Source organism: Chiloscyllium plagiosum, unplaced genomic scaffold, assembly GCF_037043375.1.
Source record: "Chiloscyllium plagiosum isolate Xiang-an unplaced genomic scaffold, Cpla_swu_hap1 HiC_scaffold_45, whole genome shotgun sequence".
NCBI classification, from domain to species: Eukaryota; Metazoa; Chordata; class Chondrichthyes; order Orectolobiformes; family Hemiscylliidae; genus Chiloscyllium; species Chiloscyllium plagiosum.
In genome coordinates this window covers 48495395-48516364 of record NW_028270183.1, presented here as the reverse complement: position 1 = coordinate 48516364, position 20970 = coordinate 48495395, and the positions used below count along the sequence as shown (strand labels likewise).

Here is a 20970-nt window from a genome sequence, read left to right as displayed (position 1 = left end):
AGAGAGAGGGGTGAGAAAGAGAGAGAGTGAGTGAAAAAGATAGAGAGTGTAAGTGAGAAAGAGAGAGAATGAGCGTAAGGAGAGAGCAGGTGAGAGAGATGGGGTGTAACAGAGAGGTGGTGAGAGAGAGGGGGTGGGAGAGGGGAATGAGAGAGAGAGGTGTGAGAGAGTGAGAGGGGTGAGAGAGAGGGGTGTGACAGAGAGAGGGGTGTAAGAGAGAGAGGGGTGAGAGAGAGGGGGGAGTGAGAGAGAAGGGGTGAGAGAGAGGGGGTGAGAGAGAGGGATGTGACAGAGAGAGGGGTGTAAGAAAGAGGGGGGATGAGAGAGAGCGGGGGTTGAGAGACAGGGTGAGAGAGAGGTGTGTAAGAGAGAGGGGTAAGAGAGACAGGGGTGAGAGAGAGAGGGGTGTGAGAGAGACAGTGGGTTGAGAGGGAGGTGTGTGAGAGAGAGGGGGGTGTGAGAGAGAGGGGCTGAAAGAGAGGGTGGGAGAGAAGGGGTGAGAGACAGAGGGTGAGGGACAGAGGTGAGAGACAGAGAGAGGTGTAAGAGAGAGGGGTAGGAGAGAGAGAGGTGTGAGAGGGAGGGGTAATGAGAGAGGGTTGAGAGAGAAAAGTGAGAGAGAGAGGGGTGAGAGAGTGGCGGGGTGTGAGAGTGGGACAGGCAGAGAAAGAGAGGGTGAGAGTGAGAAGGTAAGAGAGAGTCGTGAGAGAGGGGGTAAGAGAGAGAGAGGGGAAAGAGAGAGAAAGCTGAGAGAGTGTGAGAGAGAGAGGGGATGGGAAAGATCGGAGTGAGAAAGCGAAAGGGGGTGAGTGAGAGTGGGGGAGAGAAAGGGGGGAGAGAATGGGGGAGAGAGAGGGTGTGAGAGAGGGGGTGAGAGAGAGGGGTAAGACAGAGAGGGGGTGAAAGAGAGAGAGGGGTAAGAGAGAATGAGAGTGGTGAGAGTGGGAGGGGTGGGAGAGAATCAGAGTGGTGAGAGTGGGAGGTGTGAGAGAGTGAGAGGGCTAAGAAAGAGAGGGTGTGAGAGTGGGGGGGGTGAGAGAGAGGGAGAGACGGAGGGGATGACAGATAGAGCGGGGTGAGGGAGAGAGGGGGTGAGAGAGAGAGAAGGGTGAGAGAGAGAGGTGTGTGAGAATGAGGGGGGTGAGAGAGGGGGTGTGTGAGAAAGAGTGGTGAAGGAGAGGGGTGTGTGACAGAGAGGGGATGAGAGAGAGGGGGTGAGAGGGAGTAGAGAGAGAGGGGGTGAGAGAGGGGTGTGAGAGAGTGAGGGTTGAGAGAGAGGGGTGAGAGAGAGATGGGGCCTGAGAGAGAGGGTATGAGAGAGAAGGGGGTGAGAGAGAAAGGGTGAGAGAGATAGAGGGGTGCGAGAGTGAGAGGGGCTGGAAGAGATAGCCTGATCGAGGGGGATGAGAGAGGCAGTGAGAGAGAAGTGGTGAGAGAGAGTGTGTGTGAGAGAGAGTGGGGTAAGAGAGAGGGGTGAGAGAGAAGGGGTGAGAGAGATGTGTTTGAGAGAGAGAGGGTTAAGAGGGAGAGGGGTTAGAGAGAGAGGGGTTAAAGAGAGAGAGGGTTAAGAGCGAGAGTGGTTAGTGAGAGAGAGGCGTTAGAGAGAGAGAGGGTGAGAGAGAGAGAAGTGTGTGAGAGAGAGAAGGGGGTGAGAGAGAGGGTGAGAGAGAGAGGTGTGTGAAAGAGACAGAGGGTTGAGAGAGAGGTCTGTGAGGGGGGTGTGAGAGAAAGAAGGGCTGAAAGAGAGAGACGTGTGATAGAGAGGGGGTGAGAGGGAGAGGTAAGAGAGAGAGAGAGGTGAAAGACAGGAGAGGGTGAGAGAGAGAGGGTCTGAGAGAGAGGGGGTGAGATAGAGAGAGGTGTAAGAGAGAGAGGCGTGAGACAGAGGGTGAGTGACAGAGATCAGGTTGTGAGAAACTGGGTAGAGCAAGATGGTTCTGAGAGAGAGAGTGGTGTGTGTGTGAGAGAGAGAGGTAATAGAGAGAGGGGTGAGAGAGAGAGGGGTGAGAGAGAGCGTGTGTGAGAGAGATCGGAGTGGAAGAGAGCAGGTGAGAAAGAGAGAGGGGGTGAGAGACAGACAGGCAGAGAAAGAATAGGTGAGAGAGAGAAGGTGAGAGAGAGGCATGAGAGAGAGGGGGTAAGAGAGTGAGAGGGCTAAGAAAGAGAGGGTGTGGGAGAGTGAGAGAGGGGAGAGAGAGAGAGAGGGGCGACAGCTAGAGTGAGGTGAGGGAGAGAGGGGGTGAGAGAGAGAGGGGTGAGAGAGAGGGGGTAAGAGAGAGGGCGTTAGAGAGAGAGTGGTGTGAGAGTGAGGGTGGTGAGGGAGAGGGGAGTGAGAAAGAGGGTGAAAGAGAGGGGTGTGAGAGAGAGGCGGTGAGAGAGAGGGGGTGAGAGAGGGGTGAGAGGGGGGCGGTGAGAGAGGGTATGAGAGAGAGAGGGTGTGTGAGAGAGAGAGAGGTGAGAGAGAAAGGGTGAGAGAGAGGTGTGTGAGAGAGAGAGGGGTAAGAGAGAGGGGATGAGAGAGATAGAGGGTGAGAGAGAGAGAGAAGGGTGTGTGAGAGAGAGGGGGGCTGAAAGAGAGGGCCTGAGAGAGAGGGGGGTGAGAGAAAGTGTTTAGAGAGAGGGTGAGAGAGAGAGAGGAGTGTGAGAGCGACATAGGGTTGAGAGAGAGGTGTGTGTGGGGGGTGAGAGAGCAATGGGCTGAAAGAGATGGCTTGAAAGAGAGAGTGAGAGAGAGTGGGATGAGAGAGGGAGAAAGGGGTGAGGTTGAGAGACGGGTGAGAGAGAAGAAGCGGTGTGAGAGAGAGAGGGGTAAGAGAGAGAGAGGGTGTGAGAGAGAGAGAAGCGGTGTGAGAGAGAGGGGTAAGAGAGAGAGAGGGTGTGAGAGAGAGGGTGTGAGAGAGGAGGTGAGAGAGAGGTGTGAGAGAGAGTGGGATGAGAGAGAAAGGGATGAGAGAGAGAAGAGCTGAGAGAGAGGGGCTGTGAAAGAGAGGGTGAGAGAGAAGGCGTGAGAGAGAGAGAGAGGTGTGTAAGAGAGAGAGATGGGTAAGAGCGAGAGAGTGAGAGAGAGGAGCGAAAGAGAGAGGGGTGAGAGAGAGAGGGTGAGGGAGAGAGAGGGGTGGAAGGGAGAGCGGGTGAGAAAGAGACAGGGGGTGACAGAGAGACAGGCTGAGAGAGACAGGGGGTGAGAGAGGGGGTGAGACAGAGGGGTAAAACAGAGCGAGAGGGGTGAAACAGAGAGAGAGGGTGAGAGAGAGAGGGCCTGAGAGAGGGGGGTGCGAGAGAGGGGCTATCAGAGTAGGGGTGAGAGAGAGAGAGGGTGAGAGAGAGAGGTGTGAGAGAGATGGTTAAGAGAGAGAGGGTTGAGAGAGAGGGGTTGAGGGAGAGAGTGGTGGAAGAGACAGTGGGTGAGAAAGAGACGGACTGACAGAGAGACAGGATGAGAGAGTGAATGGGTGTGAGAGAGAGGTGTGTGAGAGAGAGAGGGGTAAGAGAGAGAGGGTGTGTGACAGAGAGAGAGGTGAGAGAGAAAGGGTGAGAGAGAGAAGGGTGTGTGAGAGAGGGGGGGCTGAAAGAGAAGGCCTGAGAGAGAGGGGGGGGTGAGAGAGAGGGTTGATAGAGAGGGTGAGAGAGAGAGAGAGAGAGAGACAGGAGTGTGAGAGCGACAGAGGGTTGAGAGAGAGGTGTGTGGGGGAGGTGGGGTGAGAGAGCAATGGGCTGAAAGAGAGGGCTTGAGAGAGAGGGGCTGACAGAGAGTGAGAGAGAGTGGGATGAGAGAGGGAGAAAGGGGTGAGAGTGAGATACGGGTGAGAGAGAGAGAAGCGGTGTGAGAGAGAGGGGTAAGAGAGTTTGAGGGTGTGAGAGAGAGGGTGTGAGAGAGGAGGTGAGAGAGAGGTGTGAGAGAGTGTGGGATTAGAGAGAAAGGGATGAGAGAGAGAAGAGCTGAGAGAGAGGGGCTGTGAAAGAGAGGGTGAGAGAGAAGGCGTGAGAGAGAGAGGTGTGTAAGAGAGAGAGATGGGTAAGAGCGAGAGACTGAGAGAGGAGTGAACGAGAGAGGGGTGAGAGAGAGAGGAGGGTGAGGGAGAGAGAGGGGTGGAAGGGAGAGCGGGTGAGAAAGAGACAGGGGGTGACAGAGAGACAGGCTGAGAGAGACAGGGGGTGAGAGAGGGGGTGAGACAGAGGGGTGAAACAGAGCGAGAGGGGTGAAACAGAGAGAGAGGGGTGAGAGAGAGAGGGCCTGAGAGAGGGGGGTGCGAGAGAGGGGCTAACAGAGTAGGGGTGAGAGAGAGAGAGAGAGAGGGTGAGAGAGAGAGGTGTGAGAGAGGGTTAAGAGAGAGAGGATTGAGAGAGGGGGGTTGAGGGAGAGAGTGGTGGAAGAGAGAGCGGGTGAGAAAGAGACGGGCTGACAGAGAGACAGGATGAGAGAGTGAATGGGTGAGAGAGAGAGATAGTGAGAGAGAGTGTGTGAGAGAGATCAGGGTGGGAAAGACTGGAGTGACTAGGTGGGCTGAGAGAGAGAGGGCTGAGAGAGAAGGGGTAACAGAGGGGTTGAGAGGGAGGGTGAGAGAGAGGGGTAAGAGAGAGAGGTGAGAGAGAGAGGATGAGAGAGATGTGCGTGAGAGAGAGGGGTGAGAGTGAGAGGGATCAGAGAGAGAGGGATGAGAGTGAGCGAGGGGTGAGAGAGAGGGACTGTGAGAGAGATCAGGGTGGGAGAGACTGAGGAGAGAGAGAGGGGCTGAGAGAGAGAAGGGCTGCCAAAGAGAGGGAGAGAGAAGGCGCGAGAGAGAGAGGCTGAGAGAGAGAGGTGTGAGAGAGGAAGAGACGGGTTAGAGAGAGAAGGTTGAGAGAGAGGGGTGACAGATAAAGGGGTGAAAGAGAGAGAGGAGTGAGGGAGCGAGGGGGTGTGAGAGAGATAGGGTGTGAGAGAGAGAGACAGGTAGACAGAGAGAGAGGGTGAGAGAGAGAAGCGGTGAGAGAGAGAGAGGGGTAAGAGAAAGAGGGTGAGAGAGATTGAAGGGTGTGACACAAAGAGAGGTTGAGAGAGAGGGTGCAAGAGAGAGAGAGAGGGCCTGAGATAGAAGGCGTGAGAGAGAGTCGGTGAGAGAAGGGGTGAGAGAGAAAGGGGTGAGAGAGAGGGTGAGAGAGAGAGAGAGAGGGGGGTGTGAGAGAAAGGGGGTTGAGAGAGAGAGGTGTGTGAGAGAGAGGGGTAGAGAGAGGGCGGCTGAAAGAGAGGGCCTGAGAGAGGGTGTGAAAGAAAGTAGGAGAGAGAGAAGCGGTGAGAGAGAAAGGGGTGAGAGAGGGTGTGTGTGAGAGAGAGAGGGGTGTGAGAGAGGGGGGTGAGAGAGAGAGGGGGACTGAAAGAGAGGGCCTGAGAGAGAGGGGGTGAGAGAAGGTGCAAGAGAGAGGGGGTGAGAGAGAGGTGAGAGAGAGGGGGTGAGAGAGAGGTGAGAGAGAGGGGGGTGAGAGAGAGAGAGGGGTGAGAGAGAGAGAGAAGTGGTGTGAGAGAGAAGCGCTGAGGGAGAGTGAGAGAGACGTGTGAGAAGAGAGAGGGGTAAGAGAGAGGGTGAGAGAGAGAGACAGATGAGAGTGAGAGAGGGCTGAGAGAGAGAGAAGCGGTGTGAGAGAGAAGCGCTGAGGGAGAGAGAGAGAGGTGTGAGAAGAGAGAGGGGTAAGAGAGAGAGGGGTGAGAGAGAGGGTGTGTGTGTGAGAGAGAAGGGGTTAGAGAGAGAGGGTGAGAGAGAGGGGTGAGAGTGAGAGAGGGCTGAGAGAGAGAGAAGCGGTGTGAGAGAGAAGCGCTGAGGGAGAGAGAGGGGTGAGATCGTGAGAGGAGTGATAGAGAGAGGACCACATCAGCTGTGGTCCTAACCGCACTCACCTTGATATACCTCGGGATACCGGTGGTTAGGATTGCAGGCTGTAACAGATGGGTACGATCATGGTGAATAATACCTGGACACACCCTCAGGGGCTGGAAGGTAGATGGAACTCCCTGGGTGATCACCTTAGTTTCATTCATTTGCAGCGTATGAGTGTTCCTGGCTGGGCCCAGTATTGATTGCCTGTCCGTAGCTGCTCGGGAGGTGGTTTTGGTGGTGAGCTGCCTCCTTGAACTGTTGCAGGTGGTGGACCCACAAGGTCCTCAGGGAGGGAATTCCTGGAGTTTAAGCCGGCAGGTCTCATTCCCTTGCATTTATTCTGCTCACTGGATGTTGGCTATGCATCACAATTCTGTATGGATTCTCAGAACGGAATATATTTTGTCGAAACAGTTAGGAGTGCCACAGTCGCTCAGTGGTTAGCACTGTTACCTCACAGCGCCAGAGACCTGGGTTTGATTCCACTCCTGAGCGACTGCCTGTGTGGAGATTGTACATTCTCCCTGCATCTGCATGGGTTTTCTCCCACTGTTCCATGGTGCACATTTTTGACAGATTGCCCGTAGTGTCGAGGGATATTCAGGTTAGCTGGAATAGCCATGGGAAATGCAGGGTTTCAGGGATATCATCAGGGGATGGATCTGAGTTGCATTCTCTTCAGATGATCATTGTGGACTCGATGGGCTGAAGGGCCTGTTTCTGCTCTGTGGGGATTCTATGATATCACTTATCAGCCCAATGACAATCGGTTTGACCAATGTACAAAATGTCTTTCGCTCAAACAGCAGGCTGCTCTGACAACAAACATAACCAGCTTTTAAAATTAGGTTGTAATTCATTGTATAAGCTTCTTTCCATTCAAAAGACTGGGTGGGGGAGGGGGAATGGGTGAAGTATTGCGGCCTCCTTGCTAAAACACAGATAGACAGCCAAGAGATGCTGGGTATATTGGACAAGTTATACTCCCAAATCACAAAAGCCAGACAGCAGCCAGATGGTTATCCCATCAGCATAATGTCAAAGGCAACAGTTCCCCTGGGCAGACATATCCCTAACAACGTCTCCACAAAACAAAGGAGTGTCCAGACAGGAAGGCACCGGGGCTTGCGCTTCAAACTATTAACTGATTCTCCGAATTGGCCAGAAGGAGAGAAAGTTCTGGGAAACCATCCAGAAATGAACAAAACCAGGGTTCACCTGCAGACTGATCTCTTGAATTTTCTGGAGGCTTTCTGAGGTGATCAACATGGCAAGGGACAGAGACCAGCTCACCATCCAGAGAGAGGGAGAGAGAGAGGGAGCGAGACAAGCTGAAGGAAACCCCAGGAGCATGGGAGAGAGGGAGTGTGAAAAACCATTGAGAGAGAGGGAGCTGGAACCAACTGGAACACCGAGTGTCACCCCTTCAGTCTGTCCATGCTTCAACGCCTGTTTCTCTCAGTCTGACTTCTCCTTCTCTCTTTGTCCTTCTCTCTCCCTGTCTGTCTCTTTCTCTCAATCTGCCTTTCTCTCACACCCTCCCTCTCACTGTCTGTCTCTGCCCCATCTTTCTCTCATCCCCCTTCTCCATCCCCACTCTCTCGACCTCTCTCTCTTTTTCTCACCCTCCCTTTCTCTTTTTCTTTATTTCAGACCTGAAAGTGCTCACCCAATTTTGAATCCCCTAAAAACAATTGGCCATCATTTTCACTCTCCTCCCAAATTTATTCCCTTCCCCAAATACCTTCCCTCCAAAATACCTACCTCACCAACTGTGCCCCCCTCAACTATTTTCCTGCCCCCTCAACATTGCTGTGAGCCCCACTCCCTGGGGCATAGGGAGTTGAGTGGAAAAGTGTGGAGCTGGAAAAGCCCAGCAGGTCAGGCCTGAACCATTGACTCTCCTGCCTGACCTGCTGTGCTTCTCCAGCTCCTCACTTTGTAACTCTGACTCTCCAGCATCTGCAGTCCTCACTTTCTCACACCGGTAAATGTGTCTGGGTTGACTGACTGGCCTGTGACTTATTTTAATGTACAGCAAGATCCCAGTCCGATAATTACAGAAGGTTTGTGTGGGATATAAATGAATTAAGGTTATTTCTGCAAGTATAAATTCTGATACAGAACAGGAATGAGAAAATACATATTCAACAAAAAGAATGGATATGTTAGCATGGACATGAATACAGAACAATGGTGGATATATGGGCAAACAGGAAAGCATCTGTTTCCCCCTTACACGGGGACACAGGAACAAACCCTAATCAAAGAGGTCAAAGTGGCCTCTGGATGGAAATAGACGCTGATAGAAGAAAAGATATGCCTAATCAATAATCTACAATAGACTGACGTCAAACACCCTTATGGGAGTCAGAGATAAGATTTTGTCACGGACAAGACAGGATAAACAGAAGTTGTGGGATAAGTCTTAAGGAAATCTGTGACGTAAGCGAAGCAGGGAACAGACAATGGAATAAGGAAAACATATGGGAAAAAACAGTATAAATTGCAAGGGTTTTTTTGGGATATACTGTGCATTTTCTCATTGCCTTACCTGGTAATTAGACAAAGCACCCACCGAGAGGTGTACAAATAAACGGCTGATTCAGATATTTGTCTCGGACTGAAATTATTAAAGTGAGTGAGCTTTTGTTTCTCACAATTGGGGGCTCGTGTCCGGGATTTTCTTCCATCACTGGGGGGAGTGGCTGGCCTTGGACACTGGGAAGACGCGTCCCGTTCCCCATTGAGGAGCGGTCTCGTGTCCTGGTTTGGTCTGCTCCTTGGGTGACTGATGTGAATCCTATAAGAGAGACATCTGAATCAGACAGTGATAGGAGGTCGAAAGAAGATACGGTGATAAAAGGGGCCAGGCAACTCTGTGCACAGACCAAGGTAAGAAAATTGACTTTTAAGTATTGCCTTGGTGGCCGGAATTGAGTTTTAGTAGTTAATAAGGGACTAACGAAGGAACTCACTATGGCTTGCGCTGTGGGGAAGGAAAAAGCCTCCGGGGAAACAAAGTAAGGAAACGGCAATGGAAATGGAGGCGGGGTCCCTTACAACATTCCTCCGGAAAGTCCTTTGGGCAGGATGTTGTGGAAATTGGCAAAATAATACTTGTACAAGGGAGAAAGATGATTAAATATTGTTGCTTTGTATGGACTAAGGAATCCTTTCTTCGTCCCGCTCTCTTCTGGCCAAAGTACAGATCGGACGAAGAATGGGTTTGTGAATATCTGAGTTAATATGTCCATGTGCGAGAGAGAGAGAGAGAGAGAGAATGTAAAGAGCTGTAGAGCTGGTAGGAAGTATAACCCTTTGTGATTTGGTTTGAGAGAACATTTGTTTGTTGGTGATTGAATGTTTGTGTTTTATTCCCTGGAGCGTGTGTTCCAGGACTGTTTTGAATCTGATTTTGTATTGGAAACTTAACATGATTTCTTTTAAGGTTAAGGATTCTATTGAGATTATGAAGAAAAAAAAGGAATGATAACTCCTGTTCTTTTTACAGATCATGACTGCCTTACTATCAGTTTCTAACTAATCTCTTTTATCTTTACATAACAGCGATTTATGGAGGACAGTTGAAGTTTCAGTTCAACATTAGATTGTAGTAAAAGCAAAATTCTATGGTTAATATCTGTGACCTTGGATTCAGCCATTGTTCATGCATTAGAAGTTTTTTTAAAAAAAAACTTGAGTAGACAAGTTCTTTTCAGGCAAGCTCTGATTATTTTACGACCTATAGTATTGTAATTGAGCAATGATCGGTCAGGACTATTTAAGAAAACTAATTTTGGATCTAAATTAAAGGACTAAAACTGGGTAATTACAGTGAATTGCAAAATTGGGAACTGTATGCATTTTGCATTTTAACTATTAAATACTGAAGAAATGAACGTAAATATATATAAATATATTTATAAGTTAGGAACAGGCTTTAAAGGTTAGTCAAGCATGAATTGATGAATTGGTGTTTGAAGTTATGGGAAGCTAGAAATATTGCAATATTTCTTTAAAAAAAAAACAAAGGGGAAGAACGTAACGACTTATCCCCTTCGGGAGGTACCCATAGGGGACAAAGAGATTGGGTTTGTAAGTGCCCCCCTCACCAGTGGGGAGGTCAGAACATTTAAAAAGGAAATGAAGGTCCTGGTTGAGGATCCGGTGGGGTTGTCTGAACAAATTGATCAATTTTTGGGGCCCAGTTTGTATATCTGGGCGGAATTAATGTCTATTTTGAATATACTATTTACTGGGGAAGAAAGGGGACTTACACGAGGAACTGCCATTAAAATATGGGACAGGGAACACCCGATTGGAGATGGGGATGCTGGACAGGGGGAGGTGAAGTTTCCCCTCAAGACCCCCAATGGGAAAACCAAAACCCGGAGCATAGAGAAGAAAGGAGGGAATTGAAAGACCTGATTCTAAAAGGAATAAGAGAGGCAGTTCCGAAGTCACAGAATTTGATTAAAGCCTTTGAAATTAGACAGGAGAAAGATGAGACTCTCTCAGCTTTCTTGCAAAGATTAAGGAACTCAATGCGGAACTACTCTGGAATGAACCCTGAGGACGCAGTGGCACAGGGTCTTTTGAAAGTACATTTTGTGACAAGAGCATGGCCAGCTATACAGAGAAAGATACAGAAGATAGAAGGATGGAGCGAAAAACCATTAGATGAATTGTTGAGAGAGGCACAGAAAGTGTTTGTAAAAAGGGAGGATGAGAGACAAAAACAGAAGGTGAAAATGATGGTAGCTACGGTTGATGGGGTAATTAAGGGGAGAATGGAACCAATAGTGAGCAACCGGAGCGGCAGGAGGCAGCATGTAGGACAGAGAGGAAGAGGGAGAGGGAGAGGACAAGGGGGAACATTTGATAGAGAGTTTGAGCGACAGGGGCAGAGATGGAAGTCGCTACAGGCAGGATGCTATTATTGTGGAAAGATAGGGCATTTTAAGCGGGAGTGTCCTGATCTACAAAGGGAAGAAAAGGCAATTCCGCTTATGAATTATGATGAATGTGCAAGATAGGGGACTCTGCGACCCCCATCAGGCACTCTGCTTCCCTTCCCAAGAACAAAGACACGGAGGAGTTCGTCCAAAACTATTTATTCAATTCTGCAGAACCGGGTGTTACCTCAATGGCTTCCCACGAGGCACACACACCGATTGTAATCCCCGCACGTTATATACATGTAGGAGTGGGCTGGACCTTCTACTGTCTCAGCCAATCAGTGTTAAAGTTCCCCACTGTCCTCCTGATGTATGAGATTATTTGGTTATTCACCCAGCCAATCAGTGTTCGAGTTCCCCGCTTCTCCCTTATATGGATGATGACGTACAGCCGTGGTTGTGGGCGGTCCCTCAGCCACGAGGAAAGCTGTTTCCATTGTTCCATACATGAAAATCTGGGGGAGTGTCTGCTCTGCTTACTACAAGGTAGAGAAGACTAAAATGGTGGCTTTGTACTTACTATGTGCTTACTACAACAGTTAATGATTTAAAAATTACACCACCCCCTACAAATCCCCCGTGTCTTTTCTTACGGTTTGTAATTTTTAAACTGGGAATTTCTTCTCCAGGGCGTCCAATAGCTCCCGAGCTTGTTTATCAAGCTGCCCGTCTCTAATGCTACCCCCGCCCAAGAGGGATTCAGACTGTTCTATCTCGAGGTTCATCCTTTCGACCTGCCCATAGGGAACATCCCTCTTAGTAAGGGCGGTTTCGATCAGTCGCTGAGTTAACCCCCTGGCGCAGGGAATGATGCAACACCCGAGGGCAGTTAGTACCCCTGCCACCACTATACATGAGACGAGAAAGGAAACGACCACCCCCTTCCATTTACCGAACCAAGCTTCCAACCAACCCGTGAGGCCAGAATCGATGCCCGAGTTTTCGGCGAGTTCATTAGCCAATGTGGTGAGCCCATCCAGGGCGCGGGTGATGGACCCATCAGGGGCTGTGTTGTTGGGGATGAAAGTGCAGCACTGAGTGCATATCATGACACAAACACCCCCCTTCTCTGCTAACATCATGTCCAGGGCCAACCTATTTTCCCACGCCATTCTGCTAGTGGCGTCTAGTTGTTCTGCTATTCCCTTCACTGCATCCCGAGTATAATTAATGAACCTCTGCTGATTGTAGTAAATATAATTAATCCAATCCACGTTCTTATTGATGGTCACCCACCAGAACAGTGACGACTCAAAACCCGCCGCTATCTGGTTCCTAGCCTTGTATTCATCAGGAACACCCCTGGGGACCCCTATGACATCTAAATATATATTATTATCAAAAGAGGTCTCCAAAGCCCTCTTAGTTCTTCTACTGGAACGGGGTTGCTCTTGTTTTTCGAATGCCACGGTGAATGGGATGGCCAATTGAACGATTGCACAAGTGCCCGCCCATTTTTGGGGCAGGGTCGGTCGCAGAATCCTCCCACCACAGTACCACCAGAGGTCTGCCCTGGGTACATGAATGTGGGAGTAATTCCTGCCCCCGGTAGTTTCGTTGACCCGCCGAATTGATCCGCTGCACTTGTCAAATGTCCCCACATCATTGTCCCATTGCGGTCCCGTCCGAGAGACGCAGGCTTGGTGCGTACCCGTTACCCCTGTGAATGACGGAGGGCGGGGCGCCCCTTTAGACTGACGGGAGGAAACTTCAAACTTAAGGGTCGACAAGTGGGGTCGTTCCAGGCCTCTCGGTCCTGGTACAGCCTTACCATGCAGTCCAAGGCTTGTGGATGTTTCTCCCATCCCAGCGGGAATGGGACCACCTGAGGGTTAGGACGGGCACCCATGCACGCGTAGCAATCACTCTTTTTCATGCTCCTTACCGTATATTTGACCCATTCCATCCAGGCATTCGCCTCCCCGTATCCCGTTTCTATTTCAAAGGTCCTTTCCAAGTCCATCACCTCAATTATCCTAACCTTTTCCTGCTCATCGGGGGTGGATGAGGCCCCAGACCCAGCTTCAATGACCGTGATGGTTGTGCAGCACAGCTGCAACCCCTTCTGTCCTGCCTGGCCCCCAACCCTAATACCCAGGATCGTTCCATTAAGGCTCGTCCCGTTGTTCCCCAAGGTCTTTATGGTCAGATAGAGTGGATTGCACTGATTCTGCTCACAATTCCGCCCAGGGGTGATGGGATCACGGACAATTGACACCATAGCCTGGACCCCGGGGGCCGGAGGCCTATTGATGCCTTCTTTGCCATGCAACTGTAATACTAACGTCTGACCCTGGAATCCCCTTTCTCTCTCTAGGTTACGCTTAGTCTGATTCAGTTCACTTTTAGTCGCACAGGGCACCAACCCACATAGGTCTAAACTAAGTGTCTGTGTTGGCTTGTTGGCGGGAACGGAGATGGAGAGCCACCGACGGTCCTCTGCCTGTTTTTTTCCAGAGGCCGAATTGGGTAACACGCACACTATGACCCAGCCGAAGGATAATGGCAAAGCAAGTTAACAATACGATTGACTGCATTTTGTTGCAACACTCGTGTCCGGCCGGAGGACACAGTCCTTTAAACTCGCCAAAGTCCAATTAGTCTGTTCTCAGGGTCTCTGTTCCTTAGATGCCTCTGTCAGAGAGGTTTGTTCGTCCTCCGTCGGTTGTGGCACCGGTCCCTTGATCCGAATATAATGTGTCCAGCCCTTTTCGGCCGTGCGGACAGCCGTTTCGGTAGTCAAAAGTACTAGGAAGGGACCGTCCCAAGTTGGTTCGAGGGTGCGTTGCTTCCAGCTTTTAATCAGGACCCACTGACCCGGCTTGACGGTGTGCACCGCAAACTCGAGGGGCGGCGTCTGTGCCAAAAGTCCCTGTTGGCGTAAACGAGATAGAGCAGACCCCAGAGCCACCACATATTTTTGCACAAACATGTCCCGAGACTCGAATAAGGGAGGTTCTCCCTTCGGCCCATGGAACGGGAGGCCAAACAGCATTTCGTAAGGGGAGACGCCCAAATCCCGTCTTGGCTGGGTGCGAATTTGCAACAGGGCGAGGGGTAGGCATTTGGTAACTGTCTTCAGGCCCTGCCTCCCTTCCCAAGAGATGGGGTATTGGTGCACTCTGACGTCGGGGCTCTGGGGCTTTAATTTTACCTCCACAGGTCGAATTGCGAGCCCCCCCCGGTTCCCTTTGGCGACCCAAACCCTAGGGTCTATCTCTGTCAATCGGGACTCACTAAGGTATGACATGGTAATGGCTAATTCTTCCTCTTCTCCCACTTCTATTCGTAGTCCGAAACGGACTATTAAATCCCGTCCCAACAACCCATAGGGAAGGTGCGGGAGGTGAAGGAGTTCCACTTAGAGCTCCTCCTCCTCCAGCCGCAAGGGTTGTGGTTCAAATATTCTTGCACTGAAAACCCCACCCTTTACTCCTGAAATGTTTAATGTTTTAGCCTGGAAGCCAACCCCCCTAGGATGGAGGGGGATTGAGGACCTGCCGGCGCCTGTGTCAACTAAGAAAGTAACATCTTGTCTAAATGGGCCCACCCGTAAATGTACCAGGGGTTCTTGGTAGGCCCGTGTTCCGATCCTCCCCTGACTTCCCTAATCCATTTGTTCGCGCTCCATTTCATACATCCCTTCTCGCTCCCTTTTAAAATCGGGACAATCCCTCTTGAAGTGTCCCAGTTTCCCGCAATGGTAACATCCGGCCGCCTGAGGCCGTTCGATTCCATAAGATCCTCCTCTCCCACTTCTATTCGTCTCGCTCCTCTCCCTCTCCAACTTTTCCTCGACCTTCCTCTTTCCATCCCATAACCTTCTTCCCCCATTCCGGTGGATTTACAAGCTTCCCGTACGGCTGCCACCATCATTTTTGTCTTCTGTTTCTCCCTTATTACATCCCTCTGAACGTACACCTTCTGTGCTTCCCGTAATAATTCTGCAACATCTTTTTCAGCCCAATCCTCCACTTTCTGTAATTTCTTCTGAATGTCAGGCCATGACTTAGTCACAAAGTGCACCTTAAGCATGCCCTTGCCTATTTCCCCATCGGGGTCTAAACCTGAATACTTTCGTATGGACTCCCGCAAACGGTCTAAAAACTCACTCGGGGATTCATCCTTTTTCTGTCCAACTTCGAATGCTTTCGCTAAATTCCGCTGTTTAGGCACGCAGGTTTTGATTCCCCTGATTATAAGGTTTCTGAGGTCTGTCATATTAGCCCGTCCCCTCTCATCATTATGATCCCACCGGGGGTCCTCTAAGGGGTACTTCTGCTCTCCACGCTGAGGGCCGTCCTGATGCTCCCTATCCCAAATGGCCATTGCACGATTCCGGATCATGACAATTTCATCGTAATTAAATAGTATTCTCATCATGGCCTGCAATTCGGCCCATGTGTATATACTGGGCCCCAGAAATTGGTCTAGTTGTGTTCCCACACTGACAGGGTCGTCCAGTAGACGGGGTAGTTCATTACGGAGTTCTCGGATATCCCCAGAATTTAAAGGTTGTACTACGAATCCGGTCCGTTCGTTCCCAAACGGCACATCTCGTAAAGGGTTCATCTGTTCAACATTGTTAACCCTCTCAGCACCCAATCTCTCTTCTTGATCTCTCCACATCTCAATTCGGGCTGATCTCCTAATGCCTGGGGTGGGCTCTTCTTCCCTTCCTGTGTCCCCCCCCCAGCAGGCTCTCCCTCACTGAGCATGACCTGCCGGGAACCGGGATTATCCGACGCAGGAGGGAGGTTCGCGCTGGACACCTGGCCGTGCGCGGGTTGTACATACGGGGGCGGAGCAGAAGGGGGCAAACCGTCGGTGAGGACGTCCCAAGACTTCTGGGGCTTTCTCGGGTCTGTTTGGGGAATCAGAGGATAGAGACTCGTGGGGTCCCCGCAGTCACTCGCCAACCAGGCGGCGGCGTATTTGCTCTCTTCTGGGTTAAACGGTTGTTTTCTGTTAACATATATATTTCGGAGTTGACACACCCAGTCTTCATCAGACCCATACTTGGGCCAAACTACCGAGGGGGCGCGGATAGGTTCTTTGGTCCATATAAAACAACAATATTTTATCATAGTCTCTTTCTTTAAGTCCTTTGTCCTACTGCTTTCCGTCCATAAACTCAATTTCCGACCTAGTGGACTATCGGGGGGTATTTCTTTTCCATTTACAGTCCTCCCTGACTTGTCCTTAGTGGACCTAAAAGTCTGATTTCCCATGGTCTATCTTCGGTCCTGGTCTTAAACGCCTAAAGCATTTTCACAGATAACCGTCAAAACCACAATTTCCCGTGGTTTATCTTCGGTCCTGGTCTTAAACGCCTAAAGCATTTTCACAGATAACCGTCAAAACCACAATTTCCCGTGGTTTATCTTCGGTCCTGGTCTTAAACGCTTAAAGAGTTCTCACAGATGACCGTCAAAACCACGTGGCCAACAAGGAAGAACAAAAAAAATCTCTTACCTTGATCCGTGCACGGAGTTGTCTGGCCTTTTTAAATGTGTGTACCCCCGTGTATAGTCACTAACCGGTCGTCCCAACACTCGTCCGTGTGTTCCTTTTCTCGGGATCCAAAATTATTTTAATGAGCCGGGTCACTCTCTTGGCCGACGGCTGACGGACCAAGCCGATCCAGTGAGCAGTATAAATATATACCAGACGCGTCTTTTTGTATCAGACTTGATCCACGAGCCGAAGAGAGCCCCGGCAATAATTATTGCATCCCGGAAGAGCCCCCAATTGTGCAAGATAGGGGACTCTGCGACCCCCATCAGGCACTCTGCTTCCCTTCCCAAGAACAAAGACACGGAGGAGTTCGTCCAAAACTATTTATTCAATTCTGCAGAACCAGGTGTTACCTCAATGGCTTCCCACGAGGCACACACACAGATTGTAATCCCCGCACGTTATATACATGTAGGAGTGGGCTGGGCCTTCTACTGTCTCAGCCAATCAGTGTTAAAGTTCCCCACTGTCCTCCTGATGTATGAGATTATTTGGTTATTCACCCAGCCAATCAGTGTTCGAGTTCCCCGCTTCTCCCTTATATGGATGATGACGTACAGCCGTGGTTGTGGGCGGTCCCTCAGCCACGAGGAAAGCTGTTTCCATTGTTCCATTCATGAAAATCTGGGGGAGTGTCTGCTCTGCTTACTACAAGGTAGAGAAGACTAAAATGGTGGCTTTGTACTTACTATGTGCTTACTACAACAGTTAATGATTTAAAAATTACACCACCCCCTACATGAAGAATAGGGGTGTCAGGGGTTCCTGCCCTCGGGGGCCCACCAGGAACCCTTGATAAACTTGAAGGTGGGACCCTGGAGGGAAGAGGTAGTCTTCCTAGTAGATACGGGGGCAGCACGGTCATCGCTAAATTTTAAACCAAAGAAAGTAGAAATGTTAACACGGTCAATTATTGTTTCTTTGTTTCAGGGGTAAAAGGGGAAGGATTTACTGTTCCAGTATTTGAACCTATGATGATAGAAGGTCCTAAAGGTAGGGTTACAGGGGAACTGCTGTATATCCCTGATATAGGAAGTAACTTACTGGGGAGAGACCTAATTATCCTTTTAGGACTGGAGATTGGAATTCAGGAAAAATAATTAGTTGTACAACTGGCGATGTTGACAGAGGATGCAGAGAGAAAGATAGACCCTATTGTATGGGCTAGAGAAGGGTATCGTGGAAAACTACAGATCCCTCCCCTTACAATAAATTTAAAACGAAAAGGAGACGTTATCTGTGAATGGCAATATTCTATTTCCATAGAAGGTAAACGAGGACTGCAGCCAGTAATTGAGGGACTGATTAGAGTTGGACTATTGGAACAATATCTGTCTCCTTATAATACCCCAATTCTACCAGTGCGGAAATCTGATGGAACTTATCGATTGGTGCAGGATTTGAGAACATTAAATCGGATAGTACAGGTCAGGCACCCAGTGGTGCCAAACCCCTACACGTTATTAAGTAAGATCCATCATGATTACAGATTACAGGTTTAGTGTGATAGATTTAAAGGATGCCTTTTGGGCTTGTCCCTTGGCGGAGGAAAGATTTGGGACTATCCCCCTATGAAATCTTATTTGAATGACCTTATCTGGGAACGCAGGGAGAATTGCCAATTCCCGAAACTAAAGATTTGTTTTTAAAGAAGTATATACTGGGCTTGTCCTCCTCTTTATCTTTCCTCAGAAAACAGGGTCTATTGGCACAGACTCCGCCCCTTGAATTTGCTGTTCATCCCATCCGGCCAGGAGATTGGGTCTTAATAAAATCATGGACAGAGACTAAGCTGTAGCCAGACTGGGAAGGGCCGTACCAGGCTCTTTTGACTACCGAAACGGCAATAAGGACGGCGGAGAAAGGCTGGACTCATTATACTCAGATCAAAGGGCCAGTGGACCCTCCAGTTGAGGAAGAAGTCTGGACAGCCGAATCAACGCAAGACCCGCTCAAACTCAGACTAAAGAGACTTTGAGTAATTGACTATACAGTGGCGACGCGGGTGCGGGATTATTTCTGTAAGATTGTATATTCTGTAAGATTCTGTAAGCCTTTTTGTGTTTTAGCATAATGATCAGAATACTGGGAATGCTTAGAGTTATGATGCTAGCCCTCTTCGTTTTGGGATTTTGTCACATATCATTTTCATATGTATTATTAATGGTTCCTGAGTCTGATAATCCACAAGTAATCGACACTGATGTATGTAGCTTAGTAAATTGTGGGAATGTAGCTAATCAGAGACAATACCACAACTCAGAGATACATCTTAGGTCCTATGGGGATGGCCTCGGGGATGGTACCTGGTATAATGGTCTTGTCACAATACACCGGGCTCCCTTCCGACCAGCACGCGATTGTCTCAATAAAAAGTGTAACCCCATATATTTAACGATAAGGAAAACCACATGGCACGAAGCAGTTTTGGGAGGTGGCACTTATGAGGTACAATTAAATGAAACATTGGGGATTGAAATGAAAGCAAATGGGAAGGAGTTTGTGGGCTGTTATTTTCGAATTAGCGTAGGACAGGGAAAACGGGTAGAATTACTGGGTAATGAGATACAACCTTTCACCCCTCCCGATGATCCTAAAGTAGTAAAAATTATAGAGGTAAAGGATTTGAAACAGACCATCGAGATAGAGACTGGGTACGGGGATGCAAATGCCTGGGTTGAATGGGTAAAGTATACTGTAAAAAGTCTGAACAAAAGCAATTGCTATGCATGTGCCTCCGGTAGGCCAGTGGCCCAGGTGGTTCCCTTTCCACTCGGGTGGAAGCGAGACAGGAAGGGCATGAAATGTATGATAGCCCTGTATCAGGATGAGACTGCATGGAATGATAGGAATTGTACCTCCCTATCTCTGATGTTCCCTCCCTTGGAGGAGAAAGATGCAAAAGTTCCCCCCACATTTTCCGCCGCAGTTGGAAATCACACGTCATGTGTGCACAGGCGAGGTACGAGTCGGTCGAGACATTTGGGGGAGCTGAAATTATGACCAGAGATTAAGAATGTTACCGAAACGGAGAAGGGAGGGAACTACTCAGCATTAAAGGTGCCCCGAGCGGATCTGTGGTGGTACTGTGGAGGAAAAATATTGAGACCCACCCTAACTCCAGATTGGAAAGGGATATGCACAATTGTACAATTGGCAATTCCATTTACCTTGGCATTTGAGAAGGAAAAGATAGTAGGGAAAAAGGGAAGGGGTAAGAGATTACTGTTAGATACTTCTTTTGATGACAGGATTTATCTTGATTCGGTAGGAGTCCCTAGGGGAGTACCTGAATTCAAAACTCGTAACCAGATTGCAGCAGGCTTAGAGTCAGCTCTCTTTTGGTGGGTAACAATTAATATAAATGTAGACTGGATAAATTACATTTTCTATAATCAACAGCGATTTATAAATTATACATGAGAGGCGGTTAAAGGAATATCAGAACAGCTTGATGCGACGAGTAGGATGGCATGCGAAAACAGAATAGCCCTTGATATGATTTTAGCAGAGAAAGGGGGTGGTGGATTTTATCCTTACTTCCCTGATAGTAGTAGTCGGGGTATTGGTGGCCATTGGCTGTTGTGTCATACCCTATATACGAGGGCTCACCCAGAGGCTGATTGAAACAGCCTTGGTGAAACGAATGCCCCTGAGGGTAATCAGACAGAGGAACTTGATCAACTAAATAATAAGGAGATGAGTGAGCCTAAGATGGATGAAATCTCTGAAATGATGCTTGCGAATTTTGGGAACAATGTTAAAAAAAAGGAGACAAAAAATGCAGAAGATAACAGATAGTAATGAAAAGAAAAAGGGGAAATTGTGGGATATAAATGAATTAATGTTATTTCTGCAAGTATAAATTCTGATACAGAACAGGAATGAGAAAATACATATTCAGCAAAAAGAAAGAATATGTTAGCATGAGACGTGAATACAGAACAATGATGGATATATGGGCAAACAGGAAAGCATCTGTTTCCCCCTTACACGGGGACACAGGAACAAACCCTAATCAAAGAGGTCAAAGTGGCCTCTGGATGGAAATAGATGCTGATAGAAGAAAATATATGCCTAATCAATAATCTACAATAGACTGACGTCAAACACCCTTATGGGAGTCAGAGATAAGAGTTTGTCACGGACAAGACAGGATAAACAGAAGTTGTGGGATAAGTCTCAAGGAAATCTGGGACATAAGCGAAGCAGGGAACAGACAATGGAATAAGGAAAACATATGGGAAAAAACAGTATAAATTGCAAGGGTTTTTTGGGATATACTGTGCATTTTCTCATTGCCTTACCTGGTAATTAGACAAAGCACCCACCTATAGGTGTACAAATAAACGGCTGATTCAGATATTTGGCTTGGACTGAAATTATTAAAGTGAGTGAGCTTTTGTTTCTCACAGTTTGCATCACAGATGGAGTCCTTTCTGCCCATCATCCCCCTGCCCCATTAAATGATCCTGGTCCTCTTCAGGATCCTCAGGATTGGCCCGTGAATGGCCTCATTGACTATCCTTCGTGTGGAGACCTCTTCCCCACCCTTTCTCAGACTTTGCATCACATGCTATCCCTTCCTTCATCTCTCTATTACCACAGTCCCTCCTTTCTCCACCAACCCCAAAACCCCA

At 49.0% G+C, this 20970-nt stretch overlaps 1 pseudogene across 1 annotated transcript; it reads right to left on the bottom strand.

Moving 5' to 3' along the window:
• Positions 1–11403: 11403 nt before the first annotated feature.
• Positions 11404–17118, bottom strand: LOC148136654 (uncharacterized; annotated as a pseudogene). The gene is made up of 2 exons (XR_015754392.1): positions 16289–17118; positions 11404–13685 (listed from the first exon to the last, which is right to left on the bottom strand). The product of XR_015754392.1 is annotated as an uncharacterized LOC148136654 (transcript).
• Between the last annotated feature and the right edge of the window lie 3852 nt (positions 17119–20970).